Source organism: Triturus cristatus, chromosome 4_2 (assembly GCF_964204655.1).
Source record: "Triturus cristatus chromosome 4_2, aTriCri1.1, whole genome shotgun sequence".
Classification (NCBI taxonomy): domain Eukaryota; kingdom Metazoa; phylum Chordata; class Amphibia; order Caudata; family Salamandridae; genus Triturus; species Triturus cristatus.
The window spans coordinates 34,525,661-34,539,880 of record NC_140586.1 but is presented as its reverse complement, the minus strand read 5'-3'; the positions used below and the strand labels follow the sequence as shown (position 1 = coordinate 34,539,880).

Here is a 14,220-nt window from a genome sequence, read left to right as displayed (position 1 = left end):
TGTCCCTCAGCCCCAGTGTGGCACCACCCCGCAAGCGGTGGAGGCAGTGCCCGGCCAGGGTAGTTGAGTCCCCCCCCTGTCCACGCCCTCCCCCAGTAGCGCTGCAACCCATCCCTCTGACCCCCCCCCTCCTTGGGGCCTGTGGTTCATTCGGGTGCAGGGGAGACGCTGGAAGACCTTGCGACCGTGTGCAGCGCCATCCTAACCACCACCTTTGGCGCTGCCCCACCCCCTGTGGTGGAGTCGTCCGTCCCTGCACCCACGACACCTACCCTTGCCCCTCCTGTCCCTGCGGTGCCTGGTCCTTCCCCCCCCACATGATGCCCCCCCTTCTGTGGATGATATGGAAGTGTGAACTGTGCAGGCAAGCTAGGGGAGACGCGTCCCCAAGTGTCCCCCACCAGGACTTTGCACATGGCCTGGCCTATGGGCCCTGTATATAGTTGACATTTCTTTAGCTATGATTTTTCATGCTGAATAAAGCATTTTGTTTTTCATTTGCACACAAATGCTTTACTGGTCTTGCTGTTGGTGGTGCCGCTCCATGATTTGGGGTGGTGATAATGTGTTAGGTGTCTGGGAAATGTTGTAGTGTGCTGCTCATGGGGTGTACCCTGGTATCTGTGGCGGTACGGCTGGTACTCACGTCCCAAAGGCATGGGTGGGAGCCGTACCGCCATTGATGGGGTGACGTAGGGGTGGGCGTGGTACGACCCGTACCCATGCCTTTGGGATGTGGGTACGGGCCGTACCGCCATTGTTGGGGTGACGTAGGGGTATGGCCCGTACCCACGCTCATAAGGCGTGGGTACGGGCCGTACCCCTACGGCACCCCAACAATGGCGGTACGGCTCCTACCCATGCCTTTGGGACGTGGGTACGGGCCGTACCGCCATTGTTGCGGTGACATAGGGGTGGGCGTGGTACGACCCGTACCTACGCTCTTAAGGCGTGGGTACGGTTCGTACCATGCCCACCCCTACGTCACCCCAACAATGGCGGTACGGCTGGTACCCACGTCCCAAAGGCATGGGTAGGAGCCGTACCGCCATTGTTGGGGTTGCCTTAGGGGTACGGCCCGTACCCACGCCTTATGAGTGTGGGTACGGGTCGTACCACGCCCACCCCTACGTTACCCCAACAATGGCGGTATGGTTCCTACCCATGCCTTTGGGACGTGGGTACGGGCCGTACCGCCATTGTTGCGGTGACATAGGGGTGGGCGTGGTACGACCCGTACCTACGCTCTTAAGGCGTGGGTACGGTGCGTACCACAATTGTTATGTTGCCGGTTCGCATCCATGTCGACTTCCGTTGTGGCGGACGCAGGCCTTGGTGGAGACGCCCCCGCCCCCCGAAGTGACCATGCCCTGGGGTTCAGGTATGTACAGGGCATGTATGGATTTTGACTTGGGTGGGGGTTATGTTTCCTGCCCCTGTACCCCCCTTTGCCCCTGGTTGTTGTTCTGACCTTCTGCGGCGTCTGCGTCAGTTCCTGTACACCAGGTGGACTGCTATGAGGGCCGGGAGGACACGTAGGTTGGGGTCCATGGCTGTCCGACGCGTACAGGTGCTCCTTCTGCGCGTCGTCCTGATTTCCCGGCAGTTTTTGGCTGCCGTAAAATATTATCCGTGCGGAGTGACGTGGGCACGAATCGTACTTGCTGGTTCATGAAACGCTGCCTGACTCCGTCCGGACGTCACGTTCGCGGTGTCCCAAATCCGATTTGTATGTTATTTTTTGCCGGTCGGTGTTTTGTACGATTCGTCGGGAAATGGTGTTTCTGTACGAATCGTACTTGCGGGTTTGTATGGTGTTTTTCACGGGTACGGGTCGGACGGAGAAAATGCTCCATCCGACGATTCGTACCCGGTTTTTCCAGGATCGGATTCGACACCAAAAAAATGTCTATTGTACTGACGGCAACTCGTAAATATAACATATATGACTTGTGTACTGTATCAAATGTAACAACCACAAATGCTTCCTTTCCATTGTAAGAAAAACCACGGGGGGACGTGTTAAGCTGATGTCTCGCTGTTTTTTCCCATTACTGTTACTTTTGCAATATGCAATGTGTATATGTAACATGTATTAAACGCAAATGAACAAATAAAAAAATTATTCCAGTCATCAGACTAGATCCAATGTTCTTAAAAATATGTACTTAAACAAAAGGTTTATGCTGTTTCTCTGAGATGAGAGACAAAACACAGGGAATCTGAACCATCCTGACCACTAAGGTTCAAAGTTGGGAATCCATTGTATTGGATTATAATGCCCTCACACACACTGTCGGGTGTAATGCTTCATCATCGGGCTGCTCCTCGTCGGGTCGGCGGTGCAATACCCAACAGGCTCCCTATAGTAGGGCACTTTAGCGGAGATCTTTTTCCAACAGCCGTTTGGTGAAGTGCGGGTGGGGGGCCTCGTGTGTGTAGATGTGTATTAATGTTAGAAGTGAATGTAAAATAGGGTTGGGAGTACCTAAGACAACAACTTTAATCAAGGGGTCTCCTACCCTAAGTAAAAACAAAACTATAAGGCGCAAGGCTGAGGTAATGTCTCAGGTTGTGGTGCACTTATAAGAGGTAGGTCAACATGTTTCTACCCAAATGAGTAATCTGCAGGCGATTCGTCAGGACCAAAAAAGAGGGGGGGGGGGGGGGGGTAAACTATCTACAACTAAAACTCAGATGGTTTTGTGGCTACACACTCACATCACCCATAGGACTAACTCGTTGGATAGCTGGTAGTGCTGGAACTATCCAGTGTTATGGACTAGCCAGGCATCACAGTACCCGGTAGGCAATAAACACGAGGGGTTCCTCATGTAATTTTTGCCCCTCCTGTAGGAGTGGGTAGGTCTACAGACACCGTGCGATCGGCACAAATTACATGAGGAACCCCGTGTTTTCCAAGCTATTTCAAAACCTTGTATTCTCCATTTATCCTCTAATTCATTGCGAGTTCTTTTCTTATTTACCTGTTTCTCTTGTTATTCTTCCTTCTGGTTATATATCACCTAACTGTCCTATATAAAGCATATAATGCTATTGAGCAAGCACCTATAATTCATGCAGGTTTCAGAATGATCATTGGAAATCCTCCTCCTACCATTTGCAAACCTATTACCAATAGCAGAAGATCCTTTACCTAAAGTCCCTAATACACTAGTAGCTTCTAAAGGTTCTAGTTCAGGTTTCTGATCAGAAATATTCTTTACAATTCGTTTATCTTTTTATTCTTGTCAGGTATGTATTAAAAACAATGCTGGGCTTTCGATATTTTGCAAACTCCGCCTGTCTTTGACAGTAAAATGTCCAAAGCTAATCAATTTTGTAAAACCATGGCTTCAATAGTCACTAATTGTGTTAGCAGCTATCAAAGCTACAGATGTACTAGTTGCCAACTTGTCCACTAAGTTGACAGCTTTCTCATATTTTCATCATTTAAAACTACTACTGCAGGTGGTATAATTGCCCAAATAAGTCTCAAACAAATTGTGTTCCATCATAACATTTCCTGATCTTGACGTATTGGACTAAAATTTGAATACTAGATCACATTCTCGAGTGCTGTGATACCCTTTGCATATTATGTTATGAGTTATTGGTAGTAGGGTGTCTGATATCAATTAGCACCATGTAGCTTACTTGTTACTAACTGCATTTCTCAATTTGTTGTATAGTAGGAAATGCGATTTTGTCAACCATTACTACTGTTTTATAAATCTACAAATGAAGCTTTCTATGTGTCATCAATTGTGTGTGCAGATGTTGTAGACCCATTGCTATCTTTGGTGCAAATTTGAATCCCACTAGCAATGTAAGGATTATTTTCAGTACACCTATTAATGTGATACCTACAATGATCCTACATCTAGGTTTTGTTAGGAGACACATTTTTGTCTACAGTCAGACCTTTGAGTAGAATATAGCAGCAAGCAGATTACATTCTCTGCCTTAACTTCTCTTTGTGCAGAAAGCAAAACCTTTCTTTCTTTTTGAAAGTTGATTTGCAGTTATTTCATTCAGCTTATGCACAATAATCTTTGTGAATTATTCCTAACCCTACTCCATCTTCTTCTAAATGTACTATCCCTACTCTTCTACTAAAACATTGGACCTAAGAAATTCTTCTTAATTATTCTATTTTCTTTTATTAGTTCTTTTATTATGTGTCTGTATTTTTTTACTTTAGCATGGTCAATCACTTGTTGGAGCTGTTTTTGAGTTCTCAATTGCAATATTTATTTAAACATTTTGCTTTAATCAATGCTGTCTGTCAGTGTGGCTTATCAAGGAGGCTTAAACAACTCAGAACTCTGTTCATCTGGACCCTGTCTTCACCCTCTTGGCGCATTGCTTGAATGTTATTATTATTATTAGTTAACATTTCTTAGGCGCGTAGCTACCCTAAGGCATCCCAGCGCTAGCAGCTGAGCGGGAAGAGGAGTGAAGCTTATAGGTTGATGTTCTGAAATAACCATGTTTTCAAGTGCTTTCGAAAGGTAAGATGATGGGCCTCTGAACGTTACTGCAGGGGAAGGGTATTCCAGAGCCTGGCTATGCAATTGAAAAGGAGGTGCCCCCACTTCATATCTTTTGGATTTTGGGGATGACGGCCAGGCTCAGGCTTGCGGAGCGGAGAAGTTTCCTGGGATCATAGAAGGTAATGAAGGACTTATAGATATGAGGACCTTTGCCCATTAAGGTTTTGTGGGCTATACAAAGGGATTTGAATTTGATCTTCAGGCACGGCTTCGCCGATTGAGTTCTGGGAGTATGGGAATAGTAGGTCTTCTCAGGTTGTGAGTATCTGTGACAATGGACTCTTGCTCTTTTGGATCTCCTCAGTGTTTGCTGATCCTCTTCGGTGTCACTCATACCGCTAGACTCTGTTTCTCCGATGATTGTTGATGGTATTTGTTCAATTGACACACTTGACTTTAATTGCCACTCGGCCATTCAAATCTCCAGATTCGTTCATGTATCACACTCAATCCTTCATCTGGTCGCCTTTGTGCAACTTCAACAGCTCCTTCAGAATGTACTTCCACACTAATTTGCTATATTTCAGAAGCTTGCACTGGTGTGAGATCTTGCAGTTCTTCACCTCTTTCTGGTTCATCTGAATGTGCTGTCATGTATGCTCTGACCAGGTTAAAAAACACTACTAGTTACAGAAAACTTACTCGTTAAGTGTGCGATGCATGCACCCAATTAGGTATCCCAGCACATTTGACAGCAGTGTTTGTTATGTTATTCGAATAACTTGGTTTCAGACAAGACTTCCGCACAAGCTTTTTCCAAAACCCAGTCACAGGGACCAAGGTCATGGCACTGCTCCTGATGTGAATTGGCAGTGACAGCTCCAACCTGGTGAGAAACAGAACGCACCAAGTCAGCCAGTCCTTTGCAGTAATTGAGTATTATGTCATCTGTAATATTCACAAGTGCATTTGCATGTACAGCAGGCAGTCTCATTGCACGTTCCATGAGGATTTTGTGTGGCGATATTCCTGTTCTCCTATCAGGGGTACTTTGGGTCTCATAAAAACCAGTGGTAAAGCATCTGCCAATGTTAATGAAGTGGAAGCACAAACTTTTGCCAAAGCAGGACTTCAAAGTTCTGTTCCCTGGCTCCACTATCCCTGAAGCCTCAGGACGATAGCTACAGTGTAATCTCTGTCTAGTTGAAGAGTCACACACAGCATTCTAAGGACCTCATTACTAAAATGAATTGCTCTGTATGACTCCAGAGAAACCGAAAATCTGTACCTGGGTATCAAGTCATTCAATAGCATTTTAGTTACAATTAGACTGTCATTTCTCCACATTGGATAAGCTTCTATTCAGCTGGAGAAAATACACACTATAACCAGGACTTATCTCAGCCCGTTACAAACAGACATTTCGATAAAGTTCAACTGCATCCTATCCAATGGCCAACCTGAACTCCCTCCATGACTCATGGTTACATGTGTTCTTCTCATATTCACCTGTTGGCATGTTACACATCTGTGGCACAGTTCTTCCACTAAAACTCTAAATCGGCAATTGAACCAGTTCAGTCTAAATAACCTAACCATTGCATCCCTTCCGATGTGTTCAAGACCATGAAGCTTTCTTGCAACACAGTTCTTCCATTAGCTGAAACCCAGTTGTCATTATCATCCTTTATACAGTCTGTTTTGATCCAACCTTGTTGTTCTGCCTCTGAAACCTCTTCTTGCAACCTTTTGAATTCCACCCAAGTGTCAACTACAGATGTCAACATAGACAGTGTCCTCGTCAGATTCAATTGTGTAGTCCCCTTTAAAGGTATAGCCCACAAGTGCACAATATCAGGCAACTTCATCTGCATATCGATTTCCAACTGTAACATAATTATTTCCTGTCCAGTGAGCAGTATACTTCACTACTCCAATTTCTAGAGGCAATTTTAATGCATCTAACAGTTCTTTCACGTACTCCCCATTTCTAATAGCGAAGCCTGAAGATGTCATGACTCACCTTTGTAACCATAACTGTCCAAAATCATGGAGCACACCAAAGTCATATTGACTATCTGTAAATCCAGTCACTCTTAACTATGCCGAAAGGCAAAATGCTCTTGTAAGGGCAATCAGTTCTGCCACTTGTGCCGATATAACACCTTGAAGCCATGAAGCTTCTACCACCCTTTCAATCATGCAGACAACATAGGCTGCTCTCAGGATTTCCTCATTGTTTCTTAAACATGAGACATCCACAAAGAGGATATAATCTGGCTCATCAAGAGGCTCATCCTTTATGTATGGCCTTGGCGGTGTGCATAAATCCGTGACATCTAGACAAACACGCTCACCCTCCTCCCCATCAATTTCGTTGTCAGGAATGGGCAGTAAGGGTTCAGCATGCAGCATGTTTAAAGTACATTTTCTGCCACAAGTATCTGTTCATATTTTATTAAACTGCTGTTTCTCAAAAACTGGGTCTTAGTTCAGGTGAGCAAAATCTCAATGGAGTGAGGGACCATAACTGTAAGAGGAAGTCCCATAACTATGATCTCACATCTCTTGATACTGATACTGACACCAACTGCTTTGACTGTTTTAAGGCAGCTGGGTAGTTCTGTGGTGACGGGGTCAAGGGCAGTCAAAAAATATGCCACAGGTCCCCCTGAATCTCCATACATTTGAGTAAGCACTGAGAGAGCACAGGCCTCCCTCTCACAGCAAAATGTGAACATCATTTGGTAATGGGGCATTCCTAGTGCCAAGGCATGACAGAGACTTTCTTTCAGCTCTAGGAAAGCTTTCAAGCAATCGCTGTCCCATGGAAACAGCTCAGACACATATCTGTGTGTAAGCCTCAGTAAAGTCTTAGCCACTGGGGAAAAGTTTGGTATCCGCTGTAGCCAATCATTCCCAAGAACACTCTGACTTCTTTCTGGGTTCTTGGCAGTTTCATTGTTATAATGGTTTCCACTCTTTCTGGTGACAATTTTTCGTTCCCTCTTAAATTGTGTCCCAAATACTGAACTTCTTTTTCACAATATTCCAGGTTGGTTAGTTACACCTTGGGTCCATTCTTTACCAAGTGATTCAGTATTGCAATTGTATCCTGTGTGCAAGCTTCTCATGTATTTGATGCCACCAGTAGGTCAAGGTACTGCACGAGTGATGAGTTGCAAGGCATCTGCAATTTCAAGATTCTTTTTCAAGATCAGATTAAAAATTGATAGGCTCTCTGTATACTCTTGTGGAACTCGGCACCATGCCCAAACATTATCTCTAAACACAAATAAAAACACGTACTGGCTGTCCTCATACAACAGAATAGAAAAGAAGGCTTGGTAGAGATCCACATATGTAAACGATGCTGCAGTGCAAGGAAACTGAAAAAGTATTGTTGCTGGATTCTGTACCACAGGACAACATGAAACAACTATGTTATTAATCTTTCAAAGATCCTGTACAGTTCAATATTTCCTATTTGGTTTCTGTAATACCATAATATGCTAATTGCAAGAACTTCCAAGCAATTTCTTTTAATATTTTTCGTTTAAGCATGCTCTCAACCTCTGGTGTTGTTCCTGCAACTGTGTCTGGTGCCAGGTTTTAAGGTGGTGTTTTGGGGTAAATTGCATTTGGTTTACTGTAATTTGGACAGGTTCTACACCTTTAATTAGTCCAATATCCTTTCCTGTAAAATCCCACACTTCTGTTTTACTGTACCTTTTAAATCAGAAGGCAAATCTTCAACTGTTCTCACTGGGTGCAATTCTAAAGCTGTTCCTTGCCGGGCCACTTTAAATTCAACATCTTTATCATGTTTTCGAAATTCAGCACCCCTGAATGTGCAATAAATAGTGCAATTTAATCTTCACAAAAGTTCTCTACCTAGCAGATTTACGGGACTAGAATTACATATGACACATTTGTGTTTTTCTTTAAAGGAACCTATTTTTACAAGCACTTTCTCTGAAACTGGATGTTATTTGCTTATTCGTAACTCCTACAACTTGGATCTTCTTTCCCAAGAGGGGTAGGTCTGGAACTTCCACTGTTGTAACAGTGGATCGGGTAGCCTCAGTGTGAAGAAGAAATGACACTTGGTGGTCATTACCTTCTTCTACAAATGGTCTACTCTGATCTATCTCCAAGACTGCGCCAAGTATGCATTGCCCCTCCCCCCCAGACATCGGCATTGGGAATGATCAGAATCAAAGCTCTTGTTTTTACAGCATGGGTAAAGGGTTCTGCGTTTGAGTTTGATTTGCTCCCCGCATTTGCCCATCATTGTTCACTCTATTCCGATTCTGTGCACACTCCCTCATCCAATGCCCAATCTTGTTAAAGAAAATGACAAGGAACTTCTTCAAAGTAGCAAATCTATTTCAGAATTTGGGTCAATCAAAGCCCCTCTACCTTGTAAAACATGAACTGCTACCTGAACAACTTGGCTGCCAGCTTGAAAACTAACCACTTGCATTCCACTGGTGTTCTCGTCAAATGACCGATTCTGAAAACCTTTCTTTGTCAATTTAGTCAGTGCAAGGATAAATTTCTCTTTCAACCTTTTCCGATTCATTTCTTGCTTATCAATACAGTATTTTGCATGCCACAGGATTTAATTTACGGGTTTGGTCTGCCAACTAATCACATTTTGTTGTATGTGCATACTGATCTCTGGTCACAACCCAAGAACAAACTGTGACACAAATCGCCATATCACTTTACTTAGGGTTTTCTTGTTCGCTTGTTGTTTAAACACACGAAACAAGAGTTCATAATAAGCGTGAACTGATTCCTTTGTTCTTGAGTAGTTCTATTGTTTTTCAGCCAATCAATGTCCCTCGTTGGAATGTTTCCTTTCAAAAAGGTAATCACCTCATCGTATTTTGTCATTACCACAGGAGATGGTGCACTAGTACGCGAATCTCTTGGAGGCTCAGATCATGGCCATTGCACAGCTATTTTTCACTCAGATCCCAAATCTCTCGGCACTACAATGTAAATGAAAGTATTCAAATCTGTCCACTAAACCTTTTAAATCTTAACAAATCTGTCAACTTGTGTATACCACTGTGCTGGATTCTCTTAACTTTGGGAAATTGTTCATAAATGTTGAGAGATCACCTCTGCTCCCTTCTCTTTTCTTTCCACCTTTTTTTCCTGCTATTTTGGCACTTTTCCTCCCTTTATTTTTCACTTTCACTTCACTCTTTTCCCGCCGCTGTGGACACCCGCCGCCCCACCTCCTTCTAGCACAGTGTTTTCTCCCCCTCACACTACTTAATGGCGTCCGCTGCATGGAGATAGGAGCAATCCCACTGACCAGGTCAATGAACTGCTCCCCTTCGCGCCACTCCACCAAGTAGTTGCTTCCCTGCAGACTCACTGAACCTTGCTGGATAGTGAGTTTGAGGCCCTCCTCCACCCGCAGGCTCCCGCCTGTGCCTCATCCCTGATGGTCCAGTGGTAGGGCATCTCTTCTGCAGTTTCTGCCCTCTGTCCCTGAGTTTTCGGCCTCTTCACTTCTTCCTTTCCATCTTTTTTACAGCTTTTTTGCTCTTGCCACTTTTTATTCCTTTCTTCTCCACGTTCACCCTTTTCACGCCACTGCGGACCCCCACGGGGCAGTTTTTCCAGCTCCCCGCCTCCCAGCTGTCCAGCCCTCCCCCTCACGCTACTTAATGGCATCCACTGTGCGGTCGCAACAAAGGCAATCTTGTCTGCTCCCGTATCGGGACCAGCACCATGGACCCTGGTCCTCGGACCTGCCACCGCTATGACTCCAGCACCCTCCACGCACTCAAGCTTGGACACAACACAGCCTGCCAGCTCTCAATGCCAAACGACTCCCACGGCCCCTTGTCCTGCCACCACTGCTGCTGCACCCACACACACCTCCATACTCCAGCTCCTCCACCAACCTCACCAACCCAACGACCTCAGCTGCATCCTCCTCAACGTTCGCTCCCTCCACAGACATGCCATAGAGGTATGAGACCTCCACGACTCTGCCTCGCCCAACATCGCCTTCTTGACAGAAACCTGGACCAACCCCAGTTCAGCAGCAGACATCGCCACTGCCATCCCCGATGGCAACAAGATCATCCTCAAGGACCGTGCCGTTCGACCAGGGGGAGGCATGACCATCGTCCACAAAAACACCCTTCGCCTGTCCACCCACTTGGACGACACAAGACCTACATGGAGCACTTCCACTTCCAGAGCAACGTGAACACCACCCTCGGTGGCGTCCTTGTCTACCCACCACCCAGGCCTCGGGCTCCCTTCATCGACATCGACTTCATCGTACCCCAGGTCACCGACTACACCCTACTCGGTGACCTTAACTTCCACCTGGACAACCCCAACAACCAGAACACCTCATCACTCCTAGAGAACCTCTCCAACATAGGACTCATGCCTCTAGTTACCTCCCCTATGCACACAGCAGGACACACGCTAGACTCAGTCTTCACCGCCAGCGACAGCATCACAATCAGCCACACCACCAAACTCCTTTGACTGACCACCACTGCAGGCACTTCTCCTTCACAAAACTCACTTGTATACCACCATGGCCACCGCTTCCCCTGCAGAAGCTGGAACAAAGTCACCAAAAAACATCTCACCACCTTCCTCAGCAGACCCCACTGCTGGCACCACAGATACTGACACCACAGCATGCAACCTCCACCAATTGTTCGCCAACTACTCCAACACCCTATCTCTCCTCAAGAATGCCCCCGGCAAACAACACACCAAGAAAGAGTCCAGAAGCACCTCTAGACGGTTCGAGAAGGGATGAAGAAAAAACAAAACCCCTGAAACCCACACCACCTTCAAAGCAATCACCACCGCACACCACCACCTCATCAACATTACAAAGAAAAGATCCCTTCAAGACAGAATAAACACCAGCCCCCACAGAAGCAAAAATCTCTTCGCCATCATCAAGGAGTTCGCCAAGCCCAACAGCGAGACCACAGACCTACCACCCTCCCAAGACCTCTCCAACAAACTCAGCACCTTCTTCCACCACAAGATCAAGCACATCTACTACAGCCTCGACGTCAAAGATTGCCTCTGCTGCCACTGCAACCAACGCTGCTGCCCCCCATGCAGATGCTGCCCAACTGGACCCCGCTCACCACGGACGTCACCCTTAAGACCATGAAGAACGTCCACTCCGGAGCTCCATCAGATCCCTGCCCGCACCACATCTTCCACAGAGCTGCATCCGCCATCGCAACTGAGCTATGCCGCACCTCCAAATGCTCCATCGAGACCGCCACCTTTCCCCGACGACTGGAATCACGCCAAGATCAACCATCTGCTGAAGAAGCCTTCCATGGACCCGATGGATCGCAATAACTTCGGGGCCATCTCCCTTCTCTCCTTCACAGCCAAAGTCATGGAAAAATCCATCAACGCCCAGCTTGCCGATCTCATTGAAGCCAACCACGATCTCCCAATCCGGTTTCCGGAGCAACCATAGCACCGCACTCCTCGCTGCTACCGATGACATAAGCTCCCTTCTCAACCAGGGCAAAACCGCGGCCCTCATCCTTCTGGACCTCTCGGCAGCCCTAGACACAGTCTCCCACCATACCGTAAGCACAAGACTCCACGACGACGGCATCCACAACAAAGCCCTGGACTGGATCCGCTCCTTCCACACCGGCCGAACACAGCGGGTCAGACTACCACCGTAACTCTCAGAACCTACAGAGATCAGCTGCAGAGTGCCCCAGGGCTCCTTCCTGAGCCTCACCCTCTTCAACATTTACATGAGCCCCACTCGCAGCCATCAGCAGAAACCAAGGACTCAACATTGTCTCCTATGTCGAAAACACCCATATTATCCTCTCCCTCACCAAGGAGCCCCCAGTCGCCAAGAACAACTTTCACGAAGGGATGAAAGCCATCACCACCTGGAAGAATTACAGCTGCCTCAAGCACAACTCAGAGAAGGCAGAAGTCCTCCTCCTCCGCTTTGACCGACTCCTGGAGGCTCGCTGCACTGGGAACACCCCCCTCACCCAGGAACCACACACAAAGCCTCTGCATCATACAAGACTCCTCACTCACTATGAACCGCTAAATCTACGCAGTCTCCTCTTCATGCTTCAACACGCTCTGCCTGCTCTGAAAGAGCTTCAGATGGATCCCTACTGAATCCAGGAAGACAGTCACCCATGCCATCATCAGCAGCAGACTTGATTACGGCAATGCACTTTCCGCCAGCATCACCCAGACACTCCTCCCGAAGCTCCAGAACATCTAAAATGTCACAGCCAGACTGGTTCCAAACATCCCCCACCGAAGCCACATCACACAACACCTGTGTGAACTCCAGTGGCTCCCAGTGGACAGATGAATATCCTTCAAGCTCCTCACCCACGTATACAAAGCTCTCCACAACGCCGGACTAGCATACCCAAACCACGGCCTCTCATTCCATGCAAACAAAAGACCCCTCCGCTCCACCCTACTGTCACTGGCTACCGTCCCACAGAATCACAAGACCAGAAGCGGAGGAAGATCCTTCTCCAACCTCACCGCCAAGACCTGGAACACCATGCCCCCATCTCAGGCAATCCCCATTGCTGTCCCAGTTCAGTAAGGACCTCAAGACCTGGCTCTTATGAACCAAGTGCTCAACCCGATGCCCCCCCCCCTCCCCAGCACTTTATGACCCTCAGGGTGAGTAGCTGCGCTTTACAAACCCCTGATTGATTGGTACATGGACATATCCTCCACCTGGAATTTCTGTCATTGGAAAAGCGTATTTCTCATCTTTGTCTGGGGGTGCTGGTGGCGGCTTACTATTTATTTCTACTGTATCTGATTGGTTTTCTTTTCCTGCTTATTTGCCTTTTGCTTCTGATCTGCCAAAATCACTCCACTTGCAGATGCACTTTACCAAGTCCGCAAAGTTTAACTTCATCCCTGAGGATCGCATTGTCACAATAGCTTTATCATCTAATTGTGCGTGAAAGCTCCTTTATAAAGGGACACTTTTTAAATGGTCCACTTCATATTTTCCAGCCAATTCACTGAGTTTGTCTTGTGTGGCTGCTCATGCCTTGTGATTTCTTTACTTAAATATATCAGCTAATTTTCTTGATAATTATCCAAATGTGAAATCTCTAAATAACCCCTAATAATCTCTTCCAACACTACCTTTAGTTTTGGAACATCTAATAGTCTTTCTCTTTCCTGACTACAGGTGGATCTCTCTGTGATTCCTATCTTTTTATTGTCTGTGGTGTCCTCGAACCACTGAGATATATTTCATCCTCAAATGTTGTCACAACCTGTACAACTGTTATCCTAAAGACAATCCTACCTTCTCTCATTGATTGACCATTTTGCAGTGGTGTCCAGGCAACAATCTGTGAATTCGTGAGATGTTGGGATGAACCCTGTCACAGCTACCCTTTGTACGTCTCCTTGAACTGCGGCGTTTGGAACAATGTTTACTGGACCAGTAGCAACTGGCATTACCATTGTCTGTGTTGTTGCAACTTGTGGCACTGGGGCAGGAACAGTTACAATCGAAGCAGCTACACCTGGTGTTATTATATTAGTACCTGCTTCTACAGGTACAGATGAAAGAGAAGGCCCAATGGGTGATACTGGAAGTGGTCTCTCAATTTGACTTACACTTGGATCAACAGGGGCTGTAGCCACTGCAGTGCTAGTAGTAGTCTCA

The 14,220-nt window shown here is 46.5% G+C and overlaps 1 protein-coding gene and 1 long non-coding RNA gene across 2 annotated transcripts in view; one reads left to right on the top strand and one right to left on the bottom strand.

Moving 5' to 3' along the window:
* Nucleotides 1–14,220, top strand: part of LOC146832876 (uncharacterized) — a 100,602-nt gene that overhangs the window by 52,964 nt on the left and 33,418 nt on the right. The gene's annotated exons all lie outside the window — the stretch shown is intronic.
* The window catches only part of LOC146832875 (E3 ubiquitin-protein ligase DTX3L-like), a 570,028-nt gene continuing 559,963 nt past the window's right edge, over nucleotides 4,156–14,220 (bottom strand). Inside the window, exon 10 of the mRNA XM_085600299.1 lies at nucleotides 4,156–5,382. The gene's annotated coding sequence lies outside the window, so the exon portion shown is untranslated. The remainder of the gene's footprint in view (nucleotides 5,383–14,220) is intronic.